Genomic DNA, 23,550 nt, shown 5'->3' with positions numbered 1-23,550 from the left:
AGGGACAATGGTGCTCAGACTGATCACCCGGACAAAATGTGTAAATGAAGCAAAACCACAAGGGAATTGAAATAGGATTAGCCATACGGACCGAGCGACACATGGAAAAAAAAAAGAGAGAGTCTCTGCATGTGAAATGTCATCGTGATGACTGAGCAGGGTGGCATTTCAACCTTTGTTGTTTCAGATGAATATGTTGCGCCTCCAAATCACGGATGATAACCTTAGGCTGTGTAGAGGATGCAAACGCAGCTATAAAATCTCTTCTCATACTTCATGAGTGTTCAGCTGCTGCAGATGTTGACCCACCGTAAGCACTGAATGTGTGCATGTCTGTGAATTTTCACGCTTTGCAGTCGTAATATAATGTGTGACTGCCTTAAATCCTCCTGGGTACAGTAACTCTCTCAGAAGTTCATGTTTAGTAGTCAGTCTTACACCCTGGGAGACTGCCAAGTGTTATAGCTACTGTCTGTTAAGCAATCCTGCTCCAAGTTTTCCAGCATTTGAGTGTTGACAGCTGTCAAAGCCACATACTTTTCACTATTTATGGAACCAGCTAAAACTCTTACAGATTTGCAACCAGGATCATTATTTTTAACTAAAACCTAAAGATTAACACTTTTGATTAAAGTTTGACTTGTTGGCTTAACTACATTTTTTTTTCTACTTGTAGTACCTCTATAAAGTAAGGTTGAATTTTTTTGTCTTCATCTTTCATCATGGCTCTGTTGCATATAACAGGCCTGCAAAGTGCAACATGCGTATTAAAGGAACTTATTGTCTACTAAAAGAAAAAAAATAATTCAGAACTGCTGAAATGAGCAGTAAGCTATACAAGTGTTTACTGCTAAATCTACTTTTGTAACTGAACTACATACTGTAGACTGTTTTTATTTTTTGATTAATGTCAGTTGACACACACAAAATAAAACGTGCATAAAAAATTGAAGCAAATAAATTAGAAACAAGTTAATTAATTATTTTTTTTTTATACAACAGTAGCTAATGTGTACATCTATGGAAAAAAAAGGAGCAGCTGTGGCTACCAGAACTTTGTTATAAAATGTGTTAGAAACATGGCACCATGCTGAGATACAAAAATGTGTCCCAGTGCTGAGAAAATATATAATTTCATCCATATATATGTATATATATATACACACACACACACACACACACACACACACACACACACACACACACACACATACATACAGTATACACACACATATATATATATATATATATATATATATATATATATATATATATATATATATATATATATATATATATATATATATATATATATATATATATATATTTATTAAGTAGTTGGCCTTAGTGTATGAGTGTGAATGAACATGGACATGAACATGAGTGAACATGGCACCATGATGAGATATACTAGGTTGTCGCTAGAGGACACCCGCTGTGTAAACATGTGGTTGATAAGTTGGCGGTTCAGTCTGATGTGGCGATCCCAGATTAATAAAGGGACTAAGCCAAAAAGAAACCCTGCGCACATATTCCCAATGGGCCTGTGTTGCAATCATTTGTTTTAAGAAAACTTGAAACAAAAAAGTGCTTAAAAGAAATTTCCTTTAAACCCTCCTATCATTTTCACCTCTCGCCCCTTACTTTAGTGTTCCTGGTCAAAATTGACCAGTCCATTTTAATTGCACTTAAATTAGCACAAAAAAAACATTTTTGAAAACCAAATTTTATTTGACACTTTTTACCTCTAAACAATGTCTCAAAGTAATGTTTAACATGAATTTATAGAACTAGACATAAAATAACTGCAGTGAAAATACAAAGAGTGAATGTCTAGTTATCCATTCATTTCCTATGGTGGTCAATATTAACAGTGAACAATAACTGTAGAAGATTCAGAATTCAATGAAAGAGGTAACCATTACTTTTATATGTCCAAGTGCATAGTGTGGAGGATATAAGGATATCATAATATCTTAAATGTAATCAGATGTAAAACACAATATTTAAGAATGTTTTAAGTTGTAAATCATTCAGATTTGACCCGAACACGACAATAAGGTTAAATGCAATGACAAAAGCCCATATTAAATCTATTACAACTGTATATTATCAAAGAACATTACTCATTTTCAGATGATTAAACTCTGTTAACATTGTTTATTGGCATAGAAAGTTCCACAAATATCTTTTAACATCTAGGAAAGCATTTCATTTCATAAAAAGGTTCTTTGCACTACAAAAAGGCTTCTATAGATCACAACATCTTCTTCAAAATATAAAAAATGGTTCTTTGAAGAACTTTTCACTAAATTGGTTGTTGGGAAACTAGAAATGTTCCCTAGTGAAACTGCTGTAAACCCCCTTTTTGGTTCCTCCTTGCACCTTTATTTTAAAAGTGTACCACAGCATTTTCACTGTTCGAGTAGTGCAATTTGTCGATCCTGCTGTGTCAATCATCTCCTCACTTGCTTTGGTGACATCGGTGTCTTTAACACCCGTCTGACACGGCCTGCCGTCTGATTTTCACAGCACATGTGTTCAGGTACCCATTAATCCATGTTAAACACATTCAAGGCCACAGGCTGTCGAGCCCTCGTCATGTTCATGTGTGACTTATGGCTCACTGGAAACCGCAGCAAGCACATTCTCTTAATTAAAGCAGAACATGGTATATGGGTGAAGATATAGTGGGCCAGTTATTACTGCACCTCCTATTAATTGGAATGACACATAAATTGATCGGCGGGTAATTATTTTTCTCTAAACCATCAATGGTAACAAAATGTCCTGATGTTAATTAAGAGCAGTCCCTGAGCATCGCTCTAAAAGGGGGACATTTTTTCGCACTAACAAGGCAGTCGCATTAACAGGGAAGTTATGCAGACACTGGGTGTTGGGTATTATGAATTAGGATCTAAGAATACTGGGCCTGTGAAAGTGTGGCTCAGAACTATGTGCTAGGGCTATTAGAGGTTATGTATCTTACAGGTATTAGAGCATCTGATTTATAGACACAGCTTTGCATAATGACTTCTAAAAGCAGCAAGAAAAAGAATCGCCAGTCTGAGTGCTTGCTCCTGAGTGATGACGTTCATACAGAAGATGATTTTGTGCCTTTTTATTTTAAAATGTACACCTATTGCAGGAGACCAATGCTAAATTAAGAAATTTAACATAGCAAACTGTATTAGGGTCAGTGTTGGGGATAACACTTTACAAGTATATTTTTTTTATTTCAAGTATTATGATTAATTATTTTTAATAACTATTATAACAAATAATGCAAATTGTCCTACTTTATATTAAATGGTCTTAACTACTATGTACTTGCATCAAAAATAAATACAATGTACTTACTGTGTTCATAATGTATTACAGAACACTTCTGGTGCTATTAAGTTGGGATACGAGTAAGGTTAGGGACAGGTTTGGTGGGATGGGTAGGTTTAAGAGTGCATTAAGCTGTCATTAAGCTGTAAGGAATGGCCAATAGTTTAAATAAAGTTGTAACTACAAAACTTTATTACAGATGCAGTTATATGCAGGTATTTGTAGGTAAGTACAATGTAAAAACATGTAATTACAAAATAAGTATATTGTAACAAATGAATTAATTTCAGAGTAAGTGCATATTAGTTAAAGCCACTTAATATAAAGTGGGACCACTTGAGTTAAGTAATAATATTACTTATTACAATATCTAAGTAATGAATAAAGTAACTCATTACTTTGAATTGTAAAAAAAAAAAAAACAAGTAATAATATTTTAGTTATTTTTTTAAATGAGTTTCTTTTTATTAATTAGCTCTTAAAAATAAATTGCTATTAAAGTAGTCACAATAAATAATGCAGTCCGTGAGCGAATGAAAAAACATTTTAAAAATAAAAATATTCTAACATACTTTGTGTTTTTTAAAGGTAAATGAATGTGTAGGTAAAACACACAACGGTGTGTTGTTTATTGCAGACCTCCTCTATTTAAAAAAATAATAATAATAAAAACAAGGTCTGAGATGAAGCTTCAGCCAGGTAATAGTAATGCAAATATAACTCAAAATGAACTATTATTGTAACACATTACTTACCCTAAAAAGTAATGCAAGTAGTTACTTTTTTGGGGAGTAACTCAATGTTGCATTGCATTACATTCTAAAGTAACTTTCCTGTGGCGCTTTTCCGAAAACCATCATTAGCCAACTAAGGTCTCAAGTTTCATCGTTAGAAGCATAGTTTGTTGATTCGCCATTTCCCAAATCCATCGTTCCAACGAAAAGCTGCGTATATATTTTTATATATATAAAAAATATATATATGTACTGTTATTATTAATAATACTAACAATTATAACAAATTGTAACAATAAACATAAATAAATAAATAATAATTATAATATTTACAAAGTATAACAATACAAAATATATTATTATTATTAATTATATTTTTTTATTTTATAAATAAATGGCCTACTGTAAATTACCACCATTAGCCTAACGGTTTCTATGATTTAAATATGAGATTAAAATATGTGTTAGCTAAGTGGTTTTATATTTTACAATAGAATATGGAATATTCTCAATAATATTTGTAAAAGAACATTGGCCTTATATGTGCCATTTGAATAAATTTCAATCAATATAAAAAATGAGTGCATGTTTTTAACGCCTGTGCGTGTAAAACAATATAATTTGCTCAAAAAAATATGGTGTTTCCCTCCAAAGATGTAGTTACTCAACCTTGTTTAGAGCGTCATTATAGACATTTTACATTATAACTAACAAAGTTCAAACGATAGAGTTGCGACAAAGCAGCTACAGTTTTGGGAAACACTCCTCACTACATCGTTCTTTTCTCAAACGATGCATCGTACTATGAAAATTCAGCCACGGGTTATGTCATTGTTTGGAAAACGCACCCCTGGTCTTCCTCTTGTCTCCTTATCCTGTGTTGTCTGTGTTCAGCTCACACAGATTACCTGCAAAGACTTTAAGATAAGCAAAGCCTTACCCATTTCCATAGCAGCATTGCACATCACTTCTCAGTATGTCAATAAACATACAGTACCTGGAGTTTGTACATATTCCTCTCTGTCATCTCCTGGATGTGACATGAAAAACATCATCAAAATCCTCTGTGTCATCAGTGATTCAATCATAATTTACAAGAACGCATTTGTGCACTCAACAAAAAAACAAAAAAAAGTTTATTTAACAGCTTCTCTTTTGAGAGTTAATCGTTAACTGTTTATTTTATTTTATTTTATTTTAGGTAATATTGTAGAATCTCCTTGGCCCCTGCTCACTCAGCTGTAGAGTTATATGCACAATATGGTGTGACATAGAATCAACAATGTGGCATTTTGTCATGCAACACTGCAACCTGTTGGAAAAAATATTTGGCTGTTACTAGAAAAGGTACATTTTTTGAAAACAGGTGACAGACTGTCAAGCTACTGGAAAATGCTGATCAGTTGAATGTGACAAAGTCAAAAAGGGAGGTATTCAATCTACGCTGACATAGTCCTTTAGCCAGATTCAGGAAAGCGTAGTAATTGTTAATTAAATTCTAAATTGTTAAAATAATCATCATTAATCGAATTATACATTCATTCATTCATTTTCCTTTGGCTTAGTCCTACTTAGGAGCTGCCACAATGGAATGAACCAACAACTTTTCTGGCACGTTTTACACAGTGGATGTCCTTCCAGCTGCAACCCATACTGGAAAACAATTACATTTTAGAAAATGTAATTGAAAAAATTTTATAAATAAATAAATATATATATATATATATATATATATATATATATATATATATATATATATATATATATTTATACACACACACACACACACACACACACACACACACACACACATGTATATAATTGATGAAAAGGCTTGAACTAAAATGACGACAAACTGAACTATTTTATCTATCATAAATATTAAAAGTAAATACTAAAAGTTAACACTTTTTCTTGAGGGTGTCACTTGCCATTACATACAGTCAGTACAGCTTTGGATTGAAGCTTTCAGTGAAATCCATTTTTCTTTTCCATTAAAGCCTATACTTTCTTCCTTTTTTCTACATTTCTCAAATGCATTTATTTGTCACCGTTTCAGGTGCAGCCAATTCTGACTTCTGATTTAATGTTTCACAAAGCTGCTGTTCGAACGGCACTGTGGTATAAGAAGCAGAGGGTGGTAATAGACAAGAAATGTGCAATTTTGTAGCATCATGCTGTTTCTGCATTCATACTACACGAACAACTGTAAGTGAAACCCCTTTACATAACTCAAACACAACCCTGAAGAAGAAAAGAAAAGACTCTACAGAGTGGGCTATATATTTAGGCATGCTCTGAAAATCTGCGTTTAATTGACAGCAGTGTAGGAAATCCCTGGAAGAAATTATTTTCAAAGTGTCACAATTAGGGGCTGTGTGCCATTTTCAAAATGACAAAGTGGCAGAAGGCCAATGATATGTGCCAACAGCTTAATGCTGAGTGATATACTGCTAAACCATATTTCAGTTTGAAAGAAAAAACTCACACTTAAATTAACAGCACGTTATATATTCAGATGATGTGGCTTATTATAACAGAAAGTGTCAGAAAGAGAGAGACTAGAACAGAGGTGTCCAATCAGGTGTCCAATTTCTAGACAGACTGAAGACCTTAATTAGCTGTTTCAGGTTTGTTAACTAGGACTAGAGTTATATTCTACAAGTCAGTGGCCCTTCAGGAATTGGTTTAGACTAAATGAGTAATTAAATTTTAAATATGTTCCTTGAGGTTCACTTACAATCTTCAGGTCTTTTTAACTCAACTATAATTCTTTCAGCCGTCATTCTGACCCTATCTGTGAAAAGCCAAAAGTTATAGAGATTTGTCTATAAATGTTTCATCCATGAGCACACAATTATTATTGGCCCACTTAATTTTCTTACTTTTTCAGGTATATTTGATCATTAGAACTATTGAAGCATTATCATTTTGACCCTTTTTAAATGAGTAAATTTAATAGTTTTATGAAGAAAAAAAAACTATCCATGTTTTTTTACAAAAACACCCTAACTTTTCCTAAATGTTTGTATATTTCATACTTCTAAATTTGCATATTTAAGTTGAATTGCCATAATGGGGAAATTGACAACTTAAATTTTAGCGTGCACTATACTTTTCCAGAGTCTTTGAATATGCGTGCTGCTGTTGCCAAGCAACTTTCAGCTAACAAAAATAACTTTCTGATAGCAAAAACAACTTTACTTCAGACATGAAAGGTGATAGGCCATAAAGAGATTTTTTTTAGGGTAATTACTTTAATAAAAAATTTAATGACAGACATTCAAAGCTTAATTCCAAAATATCAAAAGTAGCTTTGAATTTAAATATAACATGACAGAAATTCAAGTTGGTACAATCTTATACTGTATGAACAGTCAGAATGAGCGTATGGCCATTCTAGTAGTTATAGTATTCTGGTAGTTCCAGCCCGATCTCACAAGGAAACTTAACTATTTTATATGTTTTAGAAAAGTGCCTATTTAGCTATTTTATTTGTAATAAAACATACAAATTTTAAAAGGAGGAAAGTCCCCAATCCCCAAACCCACCTCCAGCCCTACTCCATTATTGGGAGAAAAGAAAATCCAGCCTTATCTCACAAGGAAATGTAAGTATTTTATGTTTTGTCAGTTTAGTGGCTAATTCGTACGAGTTCAGTCGTACGAAAATTCATATTTTTAAAAAGAAGGCTTGGCACCCAATCCCATCCTTAACCCCAACTGTCATTGGGTGATGAGCAAATCGTACTAAATTGTACTTATTAGATTGTACGAATTCATCCGAATTAGCCACTAGAACAAAAAGTTACGGATTGCAGTGAGATTGTGTTGGAAAATCATACTAAAATGTGCAAATCAAATTGTACAAGTTAATACGAATTGGCGACAAAAAAAAGTTACCAATTGCTGTAAGATTGTGTTGGTTAATCCAGCCTGATCTCACAAGGAAGTGAAACTATTTTACGTTTGTCAGTTTAGTGGCTAATTTGTACAAATTTTTATGAGTTCAGTCGTACAAAAATTTATGATTCTAAAAAGGTGTGGCACCAAACCCCTCCTGTAAACCCAACAATCACTGGAGGGAAAAGCAAATCGTCCTAAATTGTATGAATGAGATGATTTATACGAATTTGAAACTAAATCTAAAAGTTATGAATTGCAGTGAGTTCTCTTTTATTTGGTAATAAACACTTTTGTTTCAGTTTACAGTTGTTTGTTTTAAATGTGGTTAGAAAAGTAGCTTTTTGGCAAATTCATTCTTATTAAAATGTAAAAATTTTAAAAGGAATGTCCTTTAACCTTAACAAATGTATGAATAAAATGCAAATCAATATGAATTGACTACTAAATAAAAAGGTAACAAAAACACACTACGATCGCTATAAAGATGGCTATATCTATTTTTAAATATAACTGAACAATTAGTTTTTCACGTTTTCACTTGTCAGTATTGGCAAAAAAAAAGGAAAACAGAAACAAAAATGATATATGCATGGGGCTGCGAAATATTATGTCATAATCTTTAAGCATCACTATGGGAACTTTAAAGACAAGCGTTCCAAGTAACCACCCTGATCTCCTGAGGAAATGTGACTATTTTACGTTTTGTCAGTTTAGAGGCCATTCTGTTTAAATTAGTATGAGCGTATGAGTTCAGTCGTACGAAAATGTAAAATTTTCAAATGGCGGCCTGGCACCCAACACCGCCTCTAAACCGTCTTTGGGGGATGAGCAAATCATACTAAATTGTACGAATGAGATCATATGATTTCATACGAATTAGCTACTAAACAAAAAAGTTGGGAATTGCTGTGAGATAGCCTTAAAATAAGTCAATAAAAAAAAAGGGAGTCAGCTGGTGTATTTAGAACTTACGCATGAAAGAATTAAACCCTATTTCATTGGTTAACAAACAATCCCCAGCACACGTTTCTACTAGATTTTCTGTCTACAGTAGTTTGTTATTGTTATTCCTTCTTCTCCTTTATTTTCAGACCGTGAAACAACTGCCTGATTCAGTACTGATACCCTCTGGTAATTAAGAAGCAATTTAAACAAATGAAAACAGTGTGCAGTGTACAGTACATGCTGTTAAAATCAGCCAATGCGTATGTACATCCAGTGAAATTTTCAACACGTGCACTGTATGCACATCCAACATGTACATCCTATGAACAGTAGTAAACGAAAGTAGTATTAAGTGCAATATAAACAATAAAAACCCCATAATCAGTTTGCCCACCATTTTAGAAATCAGGCCTAGCTGTTTTAAGGCTGCTGCAGTAGGTTTGATTCACAGAGATGTGATGTGAGAGCAGAGAAGAGAAGGGAAAGAAATGCTGACAAAAGGCTTTGAAGCGAGATGGGACCATATCCCGTGTTTCATAAATAACGTGGAATCTGCATATCTGTATCTCTGAGAGACTGAGAGCAATGCTGTAGGTGGGAGAGATGAGTGAGAGGCAGTCGACCCGACAGAGGACCTCCACCTCACAGGAGCTCAGCCTGAGACGAATGTCAGCGCTGATAGTCAGGAGGATGTCAGGAGGAAAAGTTATGTGACGAGTCTGTGGAGTGGAAGAGTTTCTAGGGACACACACACACACACACACACACACACACACACACACACACACACACACAAGCACTGTGAAAAATCTAATAATAATTTATTATGTTTAGGAATTGTTTCTAAATTTATATAATGAAATCAATGGCTGATTTAAAAAGAAATACTGCAATAATAACGATAACAATAAAAGTACTACTAATAATAATAATAATTATTATTATTATTATTATTATTATTATTATTATTATTATTATTATTATTATTATTATGTGTTTAATTTGAAAACATTATGGTGATTAGTATCCTAATTTATAAAGAATATTTTTTTCTTTCAGCCAGAATAGAAGTTTTTTTTAAACTATTAAAGGGATAACTCGCTTAAATCTAAAAGGTTTACAACCACTTGAGTGTGAGTAAATGGTGAGGAAATATTCATTTTTTTATGTAAACTATCCCTTTAAATATTCTTTAGAATATATGCTAAATATGCACATTTATGCTAAAATATATGCTCTAATATACAAAAAAAACATATATGCTAAAATATATAATAAATTATGAATATATATATATATATATATATATAATGATCCTTATGTTGTCCTAGAATTCAATATGCACAGTTTTCCTTCACTAAATCTCTGAAATAAAGCAGATAAATATTATTTCAATCCTCAAATCTATTTTGCATGAGAAGCAGTCTCATCTCAACAATCTCTGTAAATGTTTAGATTTTCCTTTATTAGTGTGCAGCCTTTCATCAATGTTTAATCAGAGGGCAACATTTGTTTTTGACTAAAGCAAAGGGTATATAGTCTAATGTTAATTATGTGTTAAGTTTTTAGCAAGACAGTATTCATAAAAGTTTTGTGTGTGTGTGTGTGTGTGTGTGTGTGTGTGTGTGTGTGTGTGTGTGTGTGTGTGTGTGTGTGTGTGTGTGTGTGTGTGTGTGTGTGTGTGTGTGTGTGTATGTGTGTGTGTCAATAGTTTCTGTGTTATAAAAATGGTTTTAGAACTGGCGGGTCAAAATTGTACCTAAGGACAACCTTTGTTTTCTAAATGTGTTAAACATTCATGAAAATATAAACCAGAAAATTATTCATTTTTTCTAATAATAGGGTAATTTTAGGGGGAAAAGTCACCAAATTTTAGGATCAAAAAACATTGTTTAGGGTTTTTTTTCTGCTGTCAAATCGCAGGATCAGTAATGTCAAATTGGGATTATAGTAAAGTTTAACCCCAAAATACACTTGAAAGTTCCGGAAGAATTGATGTGTTTTTAAGACCTGTGACTGTGTTTTAGCCAAACTTAAGCTAATAGGTTATAAGAGGTCTATATAAAACAAAAATATTTGTATTAAAGGGGTGGTCCACTATAATATCACATTTTAAACTTTAGTTGATGTGTAATGTAGCTGTGTAAACATAAACAACATCCCTGAATGTAATACACCCAAAGTTCAATGCAAAGAAAGACATTGGCTTAAACAGAGTTAGCTTAGCAAAGCAGCGAATGAAATTTGAGGGCTAAAAAAAAAATTCATCCAGGCTAGTGAGATCACAAATGCTTCATGTTACGTGCATTCACCATGCGCATACACTCCGCATAGCAACAGGGAGTGGCCAGAGGCGCTGTAATTCTATAATGTAGCAGAGAAAGCTAAAGTGAAATTGGGGCTTCCAAAGGACACAACACAAAGGCAGAAGTGCTTAAAAATGTAATTTTAATTATGCTCCAGAGAATTATAAACTATATATAGCTAGCATTTGACAAAGGACTGCTTCCAGAATCTCTCCCAATTCAGTGCTGGATTCAGCTAAAAACTATAATAGACGATTCATAATAGACAACCATAATAGACGAAGTAACAGTAAGTATTTTTAATTGTTACAATTGATCTGGTAAATGCATAGTTTCTAGCATTAACAGTATGTTGTAGTAAGGGCGTAAACAAGGATGTAAACAACGGGAAATGCTGTTTAGCACTATTAACAATTTAGCTACAACTACATTTTTATCAGTCTGTCATGTTCACCAGTGAACAACTACCAGATGTCGCTGGTAAACATTCACACACAAACATTCACACTCATTGAACTACATATCTGCCATGTTATTTACTACAACACCCAGTCATGCCACACACACACAACTGGTTCCAGATCCACACTGATTGCACTCTCACACACTGTAATCCCGAATAAGTTGACAAAACTCAAAAAATTTGAGGTAATCAGTTACGTCAAATTTTTTAAGTTATGAAATTATCTATTTTAAGTAAACAGAAAGATTAAGTTTTGAGTTTGTTGTACTCATGCAAGACACTTCACCTAACTTAAAATACCCAAGTTACTCAGCTTATACGTTTTAATTGCAATTAACTTAATTGTTTTAATTTTTCCAAACTTTAAATACTTAGTCACCCAGCTCATACATTTTAATACCAATTAACTTAATTGCTTTAATTTCTTTCAACTTTAAATACTTAAATCACCCAGCTCATACATTTTAATAGCAATTAACTTATTTTTAATTATTTAGCTCACCTTTACATACTTAGTCACCCAGCTCATATATTTTGATAGCATTTTTTAAAATTAACTTCTCCATCATCAGTTTCACAAATAAAATTAGCCATTATTTTAATCTTTAAACCCCATAAATCTGTCAAAATAAATCTGTAATTTAAAACACACAGACAATACCATTTTAGACATTTATTGTTAAAGAAAAAATGTCCAACAGTACTTTCAAATTTGTCTCCTATGCAATTACAAATGTCTTAAAACAATAAAAACTATTAGACATAAAGAGATTGAAAATGAACACTATTCTGAAATTAATAAAAATTACCCACAATGTAAATATGATATCAGACATAAGAGCCTCAAGAAAAAACAACTATAAGTTTGATAAAATTTAATAATACATTAATAAGTGTAAAACTTACTCTTAAGGCATTCGTTAAAAAAATAATAAGTGCACTTTCTGTGAAGTGACTCGTTTAGTGTAAACTACACAGAAACTGTATATATATATATATATATATATATATATATATATCGTTGAAGTCAGAATTATTCGCCCCCATTTATTTTCCCCCCAATTTCTGTTTAACGGAGAGCAGATTATATATATATATATATATATATATATATATATATATATATATATATATATATATATATATATATATATATATTGTAGCGAGGCAGAGGGAAAACAGCGACACAGTTGGATAAGTTTACAGACAAGTCCCCGGAGGGTGCTTTATTTACAACGTGAATGGGGTGTAAACGGTGCTCTTCTTCAAGGTGAGGTGCTCTGGGAAGTAAGTGAAGCTGGAGTCTGCTGTGGAGAGACAGAGAGACAAGCGTTAGCGCATGGAGTCATTGGGTGAATGAAGCTCATCTTCTCCTTGCGTGGGCTTGGTTTATATGCCTCTCCACTTGATGACGTCCAGCTGTGAACGATCCTGTGTTGATGATGGTCCAGCTGGGTTGAATTAGCGACCAGGGCGACGTGGCATGTGTGCGCTCGTTACAATATATATATATATATATATATATATATATATATATATATATATATATATATATATATATATATATATATATATATATATATTCAGTCTTGGTTGAACTATGATTCTGTCATTTACTTATTCCAAACCTGTTTGAGTTTCTTTCTTCTGTTGAAAAAAAAAAAAAAAGCTGAGACCTGTAACCACCGATTTCCACAGTATTTGTTTTCCTATTAGAAAGTCAGTGGTTACAGGTTGTCAGCTTTACTTAACTTTTGTCTTCAACAGAAGCAAGAAATTCAAGCAGGTTTGGGACAAGTGAAGAGTTAGTAAATGACAGAATTTTACATTTGGACAAACTATCCCTATATATAATAAAATGCATACTTACCAATTAAAGGTAAATAAATGTTTTGAAGTTACTACCCCAGAGACAGTCTTTATTAAGTTAAAAAAAAAAAAAAAGCTCTACATCAACTCATTCTTTAAGGTTTCCATGCTACGAGACTTTTTATTTTCCATCATCCATGCCAAACAAAACTTTTTGCACAAGTTCAAAGTCCTTTACTATATATTATGTGAAGAGCATACATTAATCCATACAACACAAGAAAGGTCTGGAAGAGTGCTGTGGGTGGTGTCCAATTCATTCTTCAGGACAACAGAGACCCTCAGTGAATGCAGGGCCAATAAAGCATCTTCAGTCAGCAGGATTATCAATCTAAAAACATAATTCAAGGATATTAATGTAAGGACAGTATCAAAATGACTGAGCCAATATTATATGATTCGTCAACTATTCGTGATTACAAATATGTTATTAAGTAAAAGTTTTCAAAACTTTCATCTTTTCATTAAACATGCCTAATTGTGAAAAGAATGAATGAAGTCTTACCAGGGTGTTCCTAAAGAATCTTAAGTCACGCTCACGCAGCAAGACCAAAAGACCTCTGATAACAGTAGTCCGTCATGAACTGACATCATTCAGTTCCTGGAAATCAAGAATCAATTTTTTAAAAATTAAAAAAAAAAAAATAATTCAAATTATATTTTAATGTATACTTTAACACGTGACCCCAAACATACCTGCTCATCATAAACCTTTAAAAGATTAGCCAGGGTATCTGCTGTCTTGCCAGTTTTGGATGCTGTTTGCCTTAAAATTGTCATCAAATGAAATAGGTGGTGGTCCAGTTTTGCAAAGAATTTGTGGGGAAAATTCTCATTTGTAACATGTTGGTACTCTGCAAACAGCAAAAAGAAACAAGAGAGAATTTCATTAAACAAACCCACACCACAAAATATACAATTCTAGAAAAAATGTATTAATATTATTATTATGTTTCATTTACTTATCTATTTTTTACCTCAGATGAAAATCAGGTGTTGATCAGATGTTGAAAGCAGGATCTTCATGTTGTAAACTGAACTCAAGGTCTAGCTGAAGTTTCACTTTCCTTGCTGCAAAAGTATCATTGATAAATACACTGTAATATTTATTTTATCTGGATATGCCAGGCATAGTAGCACAAAATAAATATTTTACCCACCTTTCACATGCCTCCATTTAAGAACCTATCTGTAGTCAGCAACACCCGACCTTCAATTCTGTATGTACACAAAGTCACAGTGTCATTTAGCTGAGAGTGGAAGTAGTACAATTGCCTGATGTCTAACGTTAACCTCCAAAACGGTTAGCAATAGAGCTGATTATCATGTTAGTTGCTTTAATTCGATGAACACAGATTTAATTTAAACAGTATTGAAATTTCTAAAACTGAATAGGACGACAAAGAAATTTAAGGCCTGATTTTAAAAGCTAGAAATAACAAAACTTACCTTATTGTCTAATGATGTAAAAATATATAGACTAAAATATTTATATTTTTAAGATATAAATATATTTTAAGCTACAAAATTTGCACATCAGAAAACTGTCTTCTTTACCATGTCTTGAATATTTTGTTTTGTTATTATTTTATTTAATAACATAATTTTGTATTAATGTGTTATAGATATGCATACTTTGTTTTTTAGGCTGTTTATATTCTCTCCAGAGTAGACATTTTAAAAAATAGATTGAAAAAAAAAAAAAAACTTTTATCATACCTTTAAAATACATTTGACCTAAATGACATTTAAACTCATTTAACTGATCGCATTAATCAGGTAATCATTGATATGCAGAGATGTCGTCTTAAGCGCGAGGAAATATTAAGTGTTGATCAGTGCTGGTGATTGAGGTAAAGTTAGTTTTATATTTACACATTCAGACTTTCTCCTTAATAATATAATTTCAGAAAGGTAATTTTTGCATATTCTTAATGGTGAAATCATATTAGCAGCCAATGACTTTCAAAGTACAACATTGTTCAGTCAAAAAAAAATAGTGCATTTAGTGTAATGTTGTTTTCATGTCATACTTGCATGTGATTTCAGAACGAATAGACAAAGAACCATGGTAAACAATTTATGGAGCGAGTCACAAGTTGTTAGTAAATGAATGTATGAATATAAAACCAACTTTACCTTAATGTGGTAGTGTAAAATGAAGCTCTGCTCTGTACCTGCTCAGGTGAGGAGCGCAGCTTAAATGTTCTCTGTCAGGCTATCCTCATACATGGATCAGCAAGCAACAAGCTGCGTGTGACAGTTAAGTTTTGAGACTACGTTTTTGCGCGTCATCAGAAAATACCGTTAAGTGTTTAGGCGGAGATCATTTGAGTTATGATTAACGTTATGTTTCTTGCGCCTTTCGTTTCCGAAGTGCCTACAGATCGCGAAGATAATACCACATTCACAGACTGGATGGAGTTCAGCGCAGCGCCATGACATGCGGTTGTGAGAGCGCACGTCTCCATGACAACTTCAGCACAGGCTGAGAAAAGGCATACTCGCGCCAAGATTTAAATTTTTTTGAAAAATGTAATCTGCCGATTTAAAATATTTTTGTCTTTATCACACTCTGTTAAAATTCAGAGTTAACACATTACAACTAACGCTAACATTGCACTGATTCTAACTTTTTAAACAGTAATGTTAACGTTAGTTAGCAACAAGTGAGGCTAAACATGTTTTCTGTAATGTACGACATGTAAACGCACCCTGATTAACTCTACATTACATTGAACTGTTACTGTGATTATATTAATTAAAACATACATTTAATATTTCTTGGATTTGTAAATATTTTACTTACTGTAGTGTGAAGCGAGGCCGATCCGCCATCTTGAAAAAAACGAATGAAGCATGAGCACGTACGTGAACCTGGATGACGTCAGACGCAAAATCACTAGGCTGACAGAATTTGAGTTAATGAAACTTTAAAGAGACATTTTGTATAGATTAAACCCAGCAGAATTGTTCACCTTACTTGAAAGATTAAATTTTTACAAACTCAAAAATAAGAAAAAGTTCTAAATACTCATCAAGGTTAATTAAGATAAACGAATTTTAATGATTTAAGTTAATAGAACTCAACTCAATTAATTAGTTACAGCATTAGGGTTTACAGTGCAGCTGAAGCCACTCACACAATGATTATTTGGACTATTTATACCCCTTTGTTCAACACACAGAGTCTTGTTTATCTGTAAGGTGACATTACAACGCGCTATCCTGGTCTTGGTTTCCCGTGTTTTGATCTTAGCCTTGTTTATCTAGTTCTCCTGTTTAGCCGCCTGCCTTCTGACCCTTCGCCTGTGTTTGACTACGATTCTGGACTGCCTGTATAGATCTGTTTGCACCTGTGTTGACCATTGCTTGCCTGACTATTCTGAATAAAACCTGCATTTGAATCCTACCTTGTTGTCAGTGTCACTCCCTGTCGTAACAGAGTCAAACAACTGTAAACAGCCACAATTTTCACCAGCACAGCATTGTCTCTCTATGCAGCCACTTTCTCTGCGTTCTACATCTCAAATAATAAACTCCCAAAAGATACTTGAACATTTCATATTACTTACACATGCTTATTCCGAATATATTTGAAAGACACTTGTCAGATTTTGGAGAGCAGGCATGAATGAGGTTCAGCTGTATCCTCTTCATTTTCTGTCTAATTCAGACCCAGTTACACTAACAGTTACACTGACTGACAGTATTTACATAGCAGGGGCTCCATTTTCTGCTGAAATGGAGCCGATCACAACACATTATGTTAGCTGACCAATCAAAGCCTCTTCAAGGCGGGTCTTTCAGAGGAACGATATATGAAAAACGAATTAAGATATATGAAAAAAAAAAATCTGATTTTTTTTTTTTTTAAATGAAGCATGAGCACACATTGCTTTGCATCTTATAAACACAACCAAGCCTCAAAAATACACTCTAGACCAAACCTTTAAATTATTTATACAATGAAGGCTATACACTATAAAGTGTTACTTTATGTATTATCATATTTGAATTTTTGTACCTCAATACTGTTAGATTCTACAAAAAACTATAATGTTTATTTATATCGGTTCAATTGTATTGTATTTTATGCAGATACATCTCTACATAATAATCCCATTCAATGTAAAATAATGAATTCATTCCAAATAGTCATTTTGTGAAATTATATTTTTAATCTCAATATATATCACAGACAATCTAAATATTCCAATGTTAGTTTTTGTCCAATATCATGCCGCCCTCGAGTGCGGAGTGAAAAGCCTTACCGCAGAGCATATTTTAAAAAGTTTGTAAAATTTATTCAGCAACATTTCAGACCAATGACCAAAACATGCCTGATGAAGGTCATGGGACTGAATTACTGCTGAATAAATTTTAATATTTTTATGCAAGATGTTTTTTTCCTCTCTACGTTCTGAAGACTAAACTAACAACAATAAATGCAATTCCAGAATTTATTCAAGCGGAGTTCTCCTATGAAATAAAAAGCGCCTCTGCATCATGATTTTTTTTAGCCCCTTCTGTCACATGTAATATTCACACCAGGTGTTTTAAGGCACCTCAGCAAACAACGTTATGACCGGCTAAAAACACATCTGTTCTTTTACTCTGAGAAGCACACAGCATCTCAAATGTGAACTTGTTGAAATCTTAGAACAAAAAAGCGAAGCCATGGGGATAAACCATAAACCTTACTCCTAAACAAACCCTGCAGGCCTGCAATAATAGCCGGCAGTATTACAGTAATGATAAAAGTGAACTTCTCTATAATTTTTGGTTTAATTGAGGTGCAGTGCTAGTTGGCAACAGTTGCGTTTGTATGATACAAGACAGAGTAAGGCCATGTGTGATATGAAGGACATGAAAGTAGTTTTCAATTACCCGTAAGAATGATGTAATATATTGTCAACTGTAAGGCTGTGTTCTCTTGAGGCTGACTGGAGCCTATACAGTGGCTTCTTGGCTTGACTTTTTCTCAGCATTAAAGGTTCCCACTTTATATTAAATCACCTTAATTGCTAGGTACTCACATGAGAAAATAAGTACAGTTTGCTTCAATTTGTTCATAATGTATTGCAAAACTCTACTTATGTGAAATACAAGTAAGGTTAGGGGCAGGTTTGGTAGTAGATTGGGTAGATTTAAGGGCCGGACAAAGCTGTGGTCACACTAGAGTTTGAGAATGCGAAATTCTGTAGTACAACGGCACAAAAAGGGGTGGGATTAAACAAGATGATTGGACATTTCAAAAGTCTCACGTAATCATGTGATGCGATTTTTGCAGGTCAGAGTTCACCAAGCTTGAACCTTCCAACGCAGCGGACTGCAAAACCTGCCGCATGACCTTGCGCTTTGGGTCTGACACATTCGCGTGCGTATGAATGTCTATGAGGAGAAAAGTCCAGTGTGTAAGGAATGGGTCAACAGTGTAATATAAATAATTACAGAAATTAATTTCAGATGTAGTTACATGCAGGTAATTTTACAGTACCATGTAAATCACGAAATGATTAATTTAAATATAAGTAGCGTAGTTATGTGTAATATAAAGAGGGTCTAAATTAGGTCCAAGCCTTATTAAAATGTTTATATACAACCTGATTACGCTTTTTTTTTTTTTTTTTTTTTTTTTGCTAAAAATAATTTATCCAAACACTCATAACTTTTTGCATCTCTATGTAACATTTTTAATCAATTGGTGGGTAATGCATTCCCAGCAAGCACAGAAGTAAACATGACGTCAGATTGGCGTTGTACCCCAACATCGTGGGGAAGTTGCATTTTGTTTGGAAATAAAAATCAGCTTGACATCAGAACCCAACATCAGGCTGACATCGATGTCCAATGTCCAATCTAAAAATCAACCAAATATTAATGTCTAATGACGTTACAGCTTGAGGTTGGATTTTGGTTGCCATACCTGACGAATAAAATGTCAGTATTTGATGTCAATTTGTTGTTGATTTAAGATGTTGGTTCGTTAGATTCTGGTCACTTTCAAACACAACCTAAAATCAACCAAATGTCAATGTCATATGACATAGTTATTGGTTGTCAAAACAACGTTGTCCTTAGATGCTGGCTAGACATTGACGTTTGGTCACTTGACATCACAACCTAAATTTAACCTAATATTAACATTTTAAGATGTTGTGTGCCAGCTGTGTTGTTACAGCATAAGCTATGTTTAACACAATCTGATTATGCTCCAGTGTTTTTTTAGTAGTGCTTATTGTTTGTGCTTGTTTGTTTGTTTGTTTGTTTGTATGTTTGTATGTTTGTTTGTTTGTTTGTTTGTTTGTTTGTTTTTCAAGTAATAATTTTTTATATAACAATCTCATGGCAAGGTTATTTTAGCAAATTGTGGACTATTTGTATTTTTAAAAATCTTGTTTGTATATTTTCATACAATCCTTGTATGTCCCAGTGAAGGTTTGGCTTCAGTTAAAGCTTCATGCTTAGTATTTGTTAATAACTTTTTTTTTTCAAAAATGTAACATTTGGTGGGTACAATATCAACGCAGTTCATAGCTATTTTAATAAATTGATGGCTGACTGATTTAAATCATATCATTTCATTTGCAGTTTTCTTGTTATTCGTGGAAGTTACGTTTTAAAAATAACCAATAGGCAAAATCTGTGTCAGCTTTATTTTATAACAATTATTATAGATGTTTTAAGGCTGTAAAACCCCTCACTACACACTTTTCACAGACATGCATTAACATTTTCACACTTTTTTCTAATGTTTAAACACTCTCAAAGTGTTGCGTACAGCCATGTAACTTCCTTTAGCATGTCCAGAAGTTAAACTTTTTGTGCAATGGTTAGCATCTTCCTCTGCCTTTTGGTTGCTACCGCAGGTGCCTTCGATGGTGCAGAACATTTCGTCGACATTGTGGGGAAAAAGCTTGCAAACATACAGTACAGCATTTCAGAGTCACACTGCTAGCGATCAAAGATTTCTGTAAATTTAACAAGCTGCATGCACACTAAACAATTGTCTATACAGCCAGTCAGGCCGCAGAACACAGTACGCTGTAAAAAAAAATCTGCGAAACATTGAGGCCACAAAGATGAATCGCGTTATAGTGAGGGACCACTGTAACAAAGTTCAGTGAATCGCTATAGTTTTATTAAAATGTATGTTTTATTAAAATGTTAATCTTTCCCAGGTGTTAGCGCACACCTGGGAAAGAATCCTAATAATCCTTAAAAAAAAACAGCAACAGTGAGGAGATTGTAAGCTAATTGTAGCTGGCAGCTAGCTCTCAGCAACTCTACATGCCCACTGTAGCCAGGCAGGGCTGTGCACAGCCAGTAGTTGGATGGGAGACCACATGGGAAAACTAGGTTGCTGCTAAAAGTCCAGTGAGACTAACACGGGGCGCTAAACCTGTGGTCTATGTGGGTTTTAACACCACATTACATGGATTAGAACTTTAAGCTGCTCAGTGAGCACCATCTTTCAGATGAGACATTAAACCAAGGTCCTGACTTTGTTAAATATTATTACTATATTATTAAATAAAAATGATGTATTAGGTAAAAGGGAGTGGCTTTTTGGTTTCTTTTCTTGTGTATCCCAGCCACGAGCACCTCTTGTTTTGTTATAAGATATAATATAACATAAGATATAAGATTTTTTTTGTTTTTGACTATTATAATTATTTGCATTATTAATCTTAGTAAAATAAAAATGGTTAAATTAATAAAAGAAAATTATAAATTTCTAAATAAATTGTTAAAAAAAGTTTAATAATTATCAATACCGAAATATATAAATCATTTTAATGTGATTTTTGTGCTGTATCGCCCAGCCCTAATTCTCATGCAATAATATTTCTCTAATATTGCAAATGGAGGTTAATTCATGAAGTTTACTATTTCATTTTCATACAATCCAGCAAACCAGTAGCAATTATATTTCAGATTAAAATCAGATTGAGTGGTCTAATAAAGATGCTGCATTCTTTAAACTCAGATCTGAAAAAAAATATGGACCAATCTAAAAAAAATAATAAAAAAAAAGTTATAACTCACCATATTTTCTTCGAATTTGGGTTAATTATTTATAGACTGCAAAAGCATTTGCAGTTAATGCACAAAGAAAATTATGAATTTAATGTAAAAAAAAATTATAAATGAATAGAAATATTCACTAACCACTTGTGGTCTCCCAAATTATTTCCATCTTGAAAAACATAGTGTTGTGATTAATTTAGCAAAACAAAAAGCATAACATAAATTCTTCATTACCAGTTATATTAAATTTGAACATGAGCAATACTCATTCATTTTCCTGAATCTTTTCATTAACTGAAATATGTGCAAAATAATTGTGGGTGATTGGAGAACATGAAGGACGTGATGCATTCTTAAAAATGCACTAAATGAAGGATTCGAAGTGAAGGCTGCTCTTCAAGGGCACTTCAAATTGAGATGGCCTTCAACAGAGCTTGATGTCAGGATATGCAATCTTCAGATTGAGAAGCACTGCAGTGTTTTCCATAGATAACCACTTTGAAAAATCAGACCACTGAAAGGAATGACTGACTATTCTGCAGAGCTGCAGAATATACATTGTTATTGGAAGAATCTGGTGTTTTTTCAAGGCAAGACACTGCAGGTGAATAGTATAAAAAAAATGTAGCAAATAGTTATCATTGTATAGTTCACCATTTGAAGCAATCAGTAACCTGCAGTATATGGTGTTATCTATAATATATTACAAATAGCTTTCTTTTTAGTCTGAATATACAAAGGAGTCAGTTTTCATTAAATATGTGCTATAACACAAATATCTGAACATTACATGAAGTCACATACAAAATTTGGTAACACTTTAGAATAATGATCCATTAGTTAATGTTAGTTAAAGTATTTGCTAACATTAACTAAGCTGGAATAACCTTGTAAAACATTTATTAATCATAGTTCAACATCCAAAAATGCATTATTAAAATCCAAAGTTGTGTTTGTTATAATTAGTTATGTAATTAGTAATGTGTTAATGTAACGGATCAGAGAGAGGACAAAGGTGGATTAAGAGAGAAAAGGATATTCAAATGATAACTTACACAAACAATATAAAGAAGGTTGTTCAGATCAGAAATATCATCAATACTAACATAACAGAAGAAAACCAAACAAACAGGACTTAACTTACGTTGGTAACTGAAACAAGATAATAGTGATGGAGGTAAACTGAGTTCAGAAATCAAAGGTTGAGATCACAGTCAGGATTACAGGCAAATTGGTGAACAGACAGACTGGCAAACAGGATACAACAACTGGTAAGGGTTATCGAGCTGGAGAGAAATGAGTCAGAGTTCTTACAAGTAGATCAAACAGTGAATGAATGAATGTTCCAGGCTTATGTAGTGTGAGCGGGTGATGAACGACAGGTGAAGGTGATTAGAATTCTGGTGATTGGGGCTGTGCAGGTGCAGTGAATGAATCTGAAGGATTCCTGACAGGTAACATGAACACAAGAACTAATTCATTCATTTTCTTTTTAGCTTAGTCTCTTTAATAATCAGGGGCTGCCACAGCAGAATGAACCGCCAACTTATCCAGCATATGTTTTACGCAGCGGATGCCCTTCCAGCTGCAACCCAACACTGGGAAACATCCATAAACACTCATTCACACAAATACACTATGTAAAATTGAGCTTACCCAATTCACCAATACCACATGTTCTTTGGACTTGTGGGGGAAACCAGAGAACCCGGAGAACATGCAAACTCAGAAATGCCAACTGACCCAGCCGAGGCTTGAACCAGCGACCTTGCTGTGAAGCGATTCTGCTACACACTGCACCACAGTGCTACCCTAACAAGTACTAATGTTGTTTAACTTAAATATCATTAATGTACAGTTTTAAATGTATTAATCATTTTAATTTTAATAATTGTTACTTGTGTTAATTGTTTGTTCATATTAGTAATAATACATTCACTCATGGACTGTTATATAAAAGT

At 33.3% G+C, this 23,550-nt stretch overlaps 1 long non-coding RNA gene across 2 annotated transcripts; it reads right to left on the bottom strand.

Moving 5' to 3' along the window:
- Window positions 1–12,881: 12,881 nt before the first annotated feature.
- On the bottom strand, window positions 12,882–16,409 carry LOC147846371 (uncharacterized). 2 transcript variants are annotated; one of them, XR_015478007.1, is made up of 7 exons: window positions 16,365–16,409; window positions 15,733–15,805; window positions 14,716–14,773; window positions 14,533–14,626; window positions 14,252–14,409; window positions 14,061–14,156; window positions 12,882–13,886 (listed from the first exon to the last, which is right to left on the bottom strand). It is a non-coding gene; the product is annotated as an uncharacterized LOC147846371 (long non-coding RNA). The 2 variants fall into 2 exon arrangements; XR_015478006.1 differs by lacking the exon at window positions 15,733–15,805.
- Window positions 16,410–23,550: the final 7,141 nt, after the last annotated feature.

This window comes from Danio rerio, chromosome 2 (genome assembly GCF_052040795.2).
Source record: "Danio rerio strain M-AB ecotype USA chromosome 2, GRCz13ab, whole genome shotgun sequence".
NCBI lineage: Eukaryota > Metazoa > Chordata > Actinopteri > Cypriniformes > Danionidae > Danio > Danio rerio.
This window is presented reverse-complemented; position numbering and strand designations above follow the sequence as displayed.